Source organism: Sitophilus oryzae, unplaced genomic scaffold, assembly GCF_002938485.1.
Source record: "Sitophilus oryzae breed Bouriz unplaced genomic scaffold, Soryzae_2.0 scaffold_1297_pilon_pilon, whole genome shotgun sequence".
NCBI lineage: Eukaryota > Metazoa > Arthropoda > Insecta > Coleoptera > Curculionidae > Sitophilus > Sitophilus oryzae.
In genome coordinates, this window is record NW_022145945.1 from 10836103 (window position 1) to 10845249 (window position 9147).

Genomic DNA, 9147 nt, shown 5'->3' on the forward strand with positions numbered 1-9147 from the left:
CTACGAGTAGCCGAGATGAAAACGCTCAGGACAATAATGGGAAAAACAAGAAGAGACCGAATTAAGAACACCGACATCAGGGAACAATGTGAGGTGCAAGACATAGTAAGGTGGGGCAGACAAAGAAAAAGAGGTTGGTACGCCCAGTGAGAAGAATGGATGAGAGAAGACTGCCACGAATTGCATTAGAAGGGAAACCAACAGGGAAAAGAGAACCTGGAAGACCACCTAAGAGATGGAAGGACAGCTGGCAGTCCACCTCCCAAGAACTGTTACAGAGGACCCATCAAAATTAACAGATCGCGAGATCTTAAAAATGAATAAGAAGAAGAAGAAGAAGAAGACTTTTTTGAAATTTAATGTTTAATATTGTATTGTCAAATAATACATTTTCTATTATAAAATGATCAGCCATTGTAATAATTCTATTTTCAAAATAATTTTTATTCTAAAGACTAAACACCGGCACCGATTATAGACCGATTTGACGATGACGATTTACTTTATATATTTTTTTTATTTATATATGATATTTCTCTCAAATTTTTATAGCAAACAAAAATCCAGAGAGCGCATGAGACAGTTGCTGTGTCATGTTCTTTTTGCTGCTGTTTGCCGTTTAGGGAATACCGTAAAATGTCATAAAGGTCATCGAAAATTTATGCTGAATGTTAGCTGCTGTGTTCGCTGAACGCGCCCATTTATAGCAATGTACTCTCATACAGGAGATGCATACCTGTTTATCGTAACTTTTAGTCAACAAATAATAATGTAATAATTAAGCCACTGAAAAACGTTTCAAACAAATACTTTAACAAAATAAGCAAGAAACAACCTTAATCTCTAATAAATATGAGAAAACTCACCGGAGTTTCATCAGCTGCTTGAACACGTGCGGCTATTTTGATTACATGATATTCAGGTATGACGAATCCTCCAGAGGCACAATAAAGGGAATTCAGAAAGCTTTAAAAGTATACTACTAGAATAATAAAACATGGCATTCCTGGTTGTATTGGACATATGAATTAAATTCATATGTCCAATAAATTAAATACGTTTAGCGTATCCTACAGGTTACACTGTCAAGTAAAGGGGTGAATATGAATAATTCCGGACTGGGTAATCGGAACCCAGCAAACTAGGGCTCGCTCAAAAGAGCGTTCCTTAAGCCGCACAGTGGGGTATTTGACACAGATAGTTGATCGAAATTTTTTTATGTAGACCTTATATAAATTATTGCTAATTTCAATTAAAGAGGAAATAATATGAACAAAATAAAGGATAATTCGTCGATTCTAAAAAAAGAAAGAAAAATCACTGTTCCAGTGTTTCCACGGACAATGCCACTAATACCAGTAGTAATATCGCAACTAATACTACTCATGCTACGACTGATCCGCGAGCAATGCCCATACCACTAAAGTCGCTACTAATGCCAAATTGTGCTATACTGCTAATGGCACTAATGCGATCGCTTTGTACACAACAATTCCATCGCGGTTTACACCTCGCATTAGTATATCACTGATTGGCAAATTAGAGGAAACCAAGAATGTTTTTCTCATTTTATCAGCAAAGTCGCAAAAAGTCGCAGTATTTTATTTTACTGTATGAAAGCCCAATGTTTACTAAGTAAAACGTATATAGACAATATGCCGAATTCTTCGAAATGCGCAACTAAATCTCTAAGTATAATAAAAATGTCACAAATTTAATCAAATTTTCTGAACGCCCAACTTTTAGTTGCAAAAAAAATCGTTAGTATAGAGAATATCAAAATTAATAATACGTTTTTGTAGAATACATACCTGCAGCTTGCTGAGCCATATTCAATCAAAACAATAATATAAACGTAAAAAGAGTACAAGAACATAAACAATTTATAATTTTAGACATAAAATTTAGCCATTTTCCTCTTATCTGTGAGAAGTAACAACTTTGACGTTTCGTTGAAACGAATGAATGCAACTAAACACACCCATAGCAACGCCATTCATGGCAGACATGATTTAACTTATCATTTATCTTTTTTTGGGAAAAATTAAACACATTTGATTTTTCGAATTTCGATCACCTTTTTCATGCTAATACCCCACCGTGAGCCGGCTTGACACGGTCAAACATCAACTCATCCGGATGCTGCCATTATAAATATACCTATAGTATAGATGTCGCGTGTCTCACTTTTACGCTGTTTGTATGGTATCAACCGTTTTATCAAAGTCGAGTGGGACGGATTCGTAGCATCCAAGTAAGTTGAACGGCAGCCTACTAACTTTGATCACGTTGATGTAAAAAAGAATTCCAACTCGACTTTGATCAATCAGTCAATACTATACAAACAGCGTACAAGTGAGACGCGCGCAGCATTATTATAAGTAGTTATATGGCAGCATCCAAGTGTACCAAGTCCATGTGTTGGTCCAAGTTTAACCGTATCATTCCACCTTTACTCTATATTGTACCTTATAAACAATAATTGCTGTCCTCCATTCGCAAATTTCAAGTTCCAGTGCTTTACGCCCTGGGCTACTCGAAAACCGTTCTAAAAGGAGCTGTGATAGCCTGGTGCCTCCATATGGCGCGGAACAGTTCTGGAACTTTATGACTCAATTGAATGGAGTGAGAGTATCGCGTTCTTGAACAGTTCGGAGCTGCACAACTGAGTGAATGGAGGACAGTAAATAATATGCATTTGACAGTAGACACACCTTAAAGGAGCTGTAGACACTAGGGAGCGCTGTCTTTCAAATGCTGCTGCTGAGACTATCGAAATGTTGATCTAGTAACCCTTTACAGTTTAAACTATTACTTCGAAAGTCAGTTTTACTTCAAACAGAATTTTCCAAAGCCTGGCATGACTTCACTGAGGCCTCGTTTCCTGTTCATCGATATTAGAATAAATTAATCGTTTCTATTTTATATTTTATTAGAATGGTTATAATCAAGAGGGTTATATAAAAATGAGGTAGTTAAAGGCTTATTTTTCGCATTTATTATATTTTTGCTATACATATATCTTCGGTTTGAAAAAATATCAAAATGCGGTTTTCACTGACTTTTTAAACTGTTATTCTTTACTATCAGTTAAATTTACACATACTATTGCATTTATTTTTCTAGAAAAGGGCAACATTTGTTAAATTCAAATTCAAATAGTTTATTGGTGCTAAATATCAAATGCATACACAAGTCAATAAGTGTTACACAAAACTCATTAAAAGAACAAAATACGAAAGTAAATAAAAGACATTACAAATTACAAAGTTAAAAAAACAGTAAAATATACAAACACAATATTTAAAAGACAATTAAAAACTAAACATTAACAAGCTTTTTACATAATGCTGCTAATATCACATTCTAGAAACTCACTAAGAGAAGAAAACGCCCGATCAACAAAGAATGTGTTCAGAACAGACTTACATTTTGTAATGGGCAAATCTGTAATAGAATGTGGAAGTTTTATAGAAGAGCGAAGAGATATATTTGAATATTTGAATAGAGCTAACCTGTTGATTGGGTACCTCTGATTATAAATCGTTACTTTAAAATTTTGAAAAGCTCTTTTTTATTACATACATTATTTTTATATTTTTGACATTACAGGCAAAGCACAAAAAGTAATTTTTACTCCGAATAGAACATATTATTTTTTTCAAACATTCACAAATAATTTTTTAAACAAATTCAAACGTTGCAAATAATATAAAAAGATTTAAAATAATACTCTGGAAGTAATTATATATCGAGAAATTATGGTTACACTAGTTGAATTTACTCTGTTGACACTTTATATCAGTTTAATAATATATTTTCGTACTTTTGTGCTTAGACGCAAAAGTGCTTTACTTTTAGGCCTAGGCGTTAAAATGACTTTAAATACTTTAAATCACGTAGCAAAAGTTTATTCTTTTGTGACGTTTAAAAAAAACATTTATAAGTTTTATAACATGTCTAAATTAAATTTGGATGAAAGGAATATTGCTGGTTGCTGTAGATAATTTTGTGAGGGAAAATACGTAAATAAAAAGGACTTTTTAGCTCAAAAAAAGTCAAAAGGACAATTTGTTCCAAAAAAGGACTGTCCTTTTCAAAAAAGGACAGGTGTCAACCCTAGTATACACCTATAAATTTTACTGGTTCATTTGCAATACTTCTGCCCATAGTCCTTAAAGTAAAAACCATAGTATGTGTTTTATCTTTGTTAATCAATAGTCTATTTGCCGAAAACCAACTCTCTGCCTTTTTACAGGCTCTGATAGATTCATTCTGCACCATCGTCAAATCCATATGCACCGAGCTAATGATAGTAATGGGTTTTTAAATCGACCTCTGGTAAATCATTGATATATACCGGGTGCGTCTCAAAAGTGGCTCACCCCTATAACTTTTTTATTTTTTTTTTAGATAAAAAAAACAAGATTTTGTATGTTAGTATATGACATAAATTAGGATTGATTGACGTATTCAATTGTTTTTGTCCACTTCCTGTTTCACCGTAAATGACTACAACTTTTGATTTTTAAATGGCACCGTCGGTATTTTTTTACTTTATTCGATAGAAAATGACATTCTGAATAGAATGACATATCATATGTCAACTTTTGACATTCTCGCTTAAAACAAAATTGAATTTTAAAATTCAATCTAGAGTTTCATGGTTATGCTAAAAACAGTAATTCTTAATCAAGGAGCCTTGGAAAAATAGGTTTGGTTGTCTAATGTTTTTAGTGTCTTGTCCTGGCCAATTAGAAAATGCTCAAATTGTATTTTTAATCATATCTCAATTTTTTCAAATGGAACGAGGGTGGCTCATTAGCATATTTGGAAAAAACATTTTTTTACGAATAATTTGGTACCACAAACTTGATATTTTGAGTCAAATTTTCGTTACGAACCGCAAGTTATAATTTCAAATAAACCATATGCGAAAATGTCAAAAGTTGACATATGATATGTAATTCTATTCAGAGTGTTATTTTCCATGGAATAAAGTAAAAAAGTACCGAGGGTGCTATTTAAAAATCAAAAGTTGTAGTCCTTTCCGGTGAAACAGGAAGTGACCGAAAACAATTGAATACAGCAATCAATCCTAATTTATGTCATATACTAACATACCCAAATCTCGTTTTTTAATTATTATTATTTTTAATTTTTTTTAACTGTAAAAATAAAAAAGTTATAGGGGTGAGCCACTTTTGAGACGCACCCGGTATATATTAGGAATAAGTATAAAAAGGAGGAATTAATAATAATATTAGGAATAAATATACAGGGTTGTTCACCACATACGACACGGAGTACTGTAGCTAAACGATTAGTTTTTTACAAATTGTAAGTTTTGGGTTCGTTGAAGGACTATTAGAGCTACAATTTAAAAATATTCTTACAAGATACAGAGTGTCCCAAATAAGTAAAAAATATTATAGTTGTATTTTTTTAAATGGAACGCCCTGTATATTATTCTATTTTTAGATTCTACGATTGAAATAAAGGTAAATTTGATTAAGGTTTGTCACACTTAAACCTTACCGTTTTTGAAATATTTTCAATTTTGTGAAATTGCAGTAAAAAATTTAAGGATTCATTTCTCCCAGGGTATCAAAGTTTTTAATACTAAATATTTACTGAAGATTATTTATTGATCAAATATTGTGTTGCAATATTAAAAATTATACTACCTTATCCAGAATGTCCAAAAATTTATATTAAATAATTACTAGCTTCAAACGGCAATAACTTGTTAAATTTAATGGAACACTCTGTATATTTTACGAGAACATGCACAATTTAAATTTCTACCAAATTGTGTTATACCATTTTTTACATATCTCTTCAGGTTTTCGTAGAAAATTAATTTTCTTATACATTATTTAGACCTTATTTATCAGTATCAGTATACTCATGGAATATTGACATTTTAGATTATTTTGAAAGATATACCTAACAAATTTTCAAAGCGTACAGATACTAATATTGTCGGTATAGTTTGCTTATTTCATTAAAAATAAAAATTGTTAAAATATTTTAACATTGAAAATGTTTCTGTTATCCTATATAAGGGAGCCCAAATCGAATTAAAATGCTACATTTGCCACACCATGACGTCATATATACAAGGGTATAGGAAATCTCGGCGCAGCGGCGGCAGTCGGCCAGCGTGCGCAAAAACCATTACATCGCTAATTGTTTATTGATATATCTTTATTAGTTTAAAAGCAAAAAATATGGGGTTTGCTTTGATACCTTGTCAAGACATAATCGAAACTTTTAAATTGTTTCTTTTTTTCATTTAGGCCTTCGTTTTTCGTTAAATAAAAGTTATATTAAAAAAAATCTATTTTTAAACCAAATTTTCGCATGATTGAAATGATTATTCATGTTTAAAGTTTTTTTTGGTCATAAGCGCTAATGGAAATGTTTTTTTGTAAATAATTATAAAAAATTACTCCCTACGAAGACTTTATTGTGTACTGGATCAAAAATAAGTATTTGTTTTCTCTATACGGTGGTTTTAATATATCGATTTTTGATGATAGTGCCCTTTTACCCGGTCTAATTTTGTACTACTTTCGGAATAAGGGTCCCCATATCATGTACTGTACTTCCATCCCTGAAAAATTCAGCTTGTGACACCGAAGTGAGAGGTAACGTCAAAATAAGCTTTAATCTACCTACATCATAGGTAGGTGTAGGTACTTTAGATATATTCTACGTAGACAGTAGCTGAACTAGCTGACAGTAGTAATTAATTTGTTATCCGATAAGTAGTTGTCGTTGTATAAGTTTAATCATCTTATACCTCCTATAACGGTAGGTTTTGGATTTTTCCTGATTGGTTTGTTAAACAAAAAAAATATACTGGGCATATAAATGTCTGTTACAGGTTAATTCGTTAAAGAAATATGTTACACACATATTATTTTAATAATAATAGTATAATAGTGTTACGGATTCCGTGGGTCCACTAATTTAAACTCACGATAAAATACTTAACGAATTTATTTTTCTCACTTTATACACAATTACTAACTTATAACACACAACAAACAAACTATTTATAAGATTCCTTCACCAAATTGTCCGATTTTCAATTTCCACGCGGTATATTCAAATTTCAAAAACTGTCTCAGTTGTCGATGGCTCCGGCTTATATACTCTATTGACTGCTTCTCGAAATTTCCCCAATTCTCGAAGCGTACTTCTTCATACCAGACAATTCTATTGTCTGATTCCCTTACTTCTCGACTTGACTAAAAGATGGCGCCTGAAAAAGTCTTTTTAATTTCTGGCGGATACGTTGCGGTTGTGCAGGCAACCAGTAATACATTTTTAATTTCTGGCGGATGCGCCATTTTTCTTGACATTGCCCCTTCTCTAAATTTGATCGTCCCGATCAAGGTTTCCTGTCTGGTATCTCTTCAATCGATCCAGATGAACTACTTTCATCTTACTTCTAGGGCTGCGTTGAATCCGGTACACTACATCATTTATCCTCTTGATGACTGTATAAGGACCTTCCCATGCTGGAGTTAACTTTGGGGACCTTCCTTTCTTGCGCTGTGGATTATACAACCATACTCTATCGTCCTGTTGAAATCCCGTAGAATTAGCTCTGAGGTCGTAACGAGCTTTCATCCGGTCACTGGCTAGCGTAATCTTACTTCTCACGGCCTTATGAATTCCCAATAATCTTTCCTTCCTAACGACTCTTTCGAACGACCGTCCAACGTTATCTTGTCCATTTTTCCTCCAGATCGAGTACTTGGTCCTTGTCTAGCTGCGCAAATCTTACAACGTTGACACCATTTCTTAACATCTTCACAATAATCCACCCAGTAAAAACGGTCTCTCAGCTTGCTCAGGGTCTTGTTTACCCCAAGATGGGCTCCAGTTTTACCACCATGAATTTCTTCCAATACCTGGGTGACTTTCTTCCTTGGTACCAGTAACTGAGTTGTTACGGTCCTGCCATCCGCACTTTCCCACGTGCGCTTTAACAATCCATTCTCAATCACCAGTGAATTCCACTGAGCCCAGAGAGCTTTGAAAACCAGCCCTCTGTCCGCAATATCCTGGCACGGTGGTCTCTCGCCGTTACCTTCCTTGAGCCGTAGTATTGCTCCGATGTCTGGATCTTCCATTTGATCTTTCCTCAATTGTGTCGTCGTCCACTGTTCATCAGCTCTAAGCTTAACATTCTTTACTCTGATAGTGCTTTCGCGATGTTGCATTTTCTTATCCCAGGTAGCTCGTCGTCGATCTAGTTCGTTGTCGATAATTTGTACCCGTCCTACGCGGCACTCAGAGGTTTTCTCCATTTTCCCGAACACAGTCTTCTTGGCATCACCAGGTATCATCACAATTTCCGCTGATCTTGCTTCCATATTTCCTGGTCTCTTCTCTTTAGATACAGAAAATTCCTCATTTCCGATTTTCAGGATGTTTCTATGGTGATCAAACGAAAAACCATGTTGACTGATCACATCCATACCCATGATAAAATCATCTTCAATGTCTGCCACTAAAACGCTATGCCGAAACTTCAAATTCCCTAACTCCAATTCCATGAAAGCCTCTCCCCGTACAACGGCCATTTCCCCCGTAACTGTACGTAAATACACTCTTCTTCTAAGAGGCATCATCTTCAATCCTTGCACTGAGTTAGTCCGCACCAACGATACCATAGCGCCTGTGTCCACAGTCATTCGAATTCTTCTACCATTGACCTTCCGTTGATCACCAAACTGTCAGCGGTTTTTCCTAGACTCTAACGGAAAACATCCTAGGGGTTCTGTTTTCTTCAGCCAATACTCGCTCATTAGTGTTGATTTCCTGGTGCCTATGTTCTCTCGATGGTAAACGGAATCGCATTTGGACGCGGCAATCCCGTTTGATGTGGCCATTCCTGCCACATCTATAGCAACTTATGTCCTGGGATCTTCCGATGTGCCGATGTTCTCTTAATGATGAACGGAATGGCATTTGGATGCGACAATCCGTTGGATATGGCCATTCCTGCCACATCTATAGCACCTAATATCCTGGGATCTTCTCTGGTTCTCTGTCTGGGTGTTGTTGACTCTCTTGTTCACTAGTAATTCACATAGTTTATTAAACATCTCCTCCAAACGTATGTGA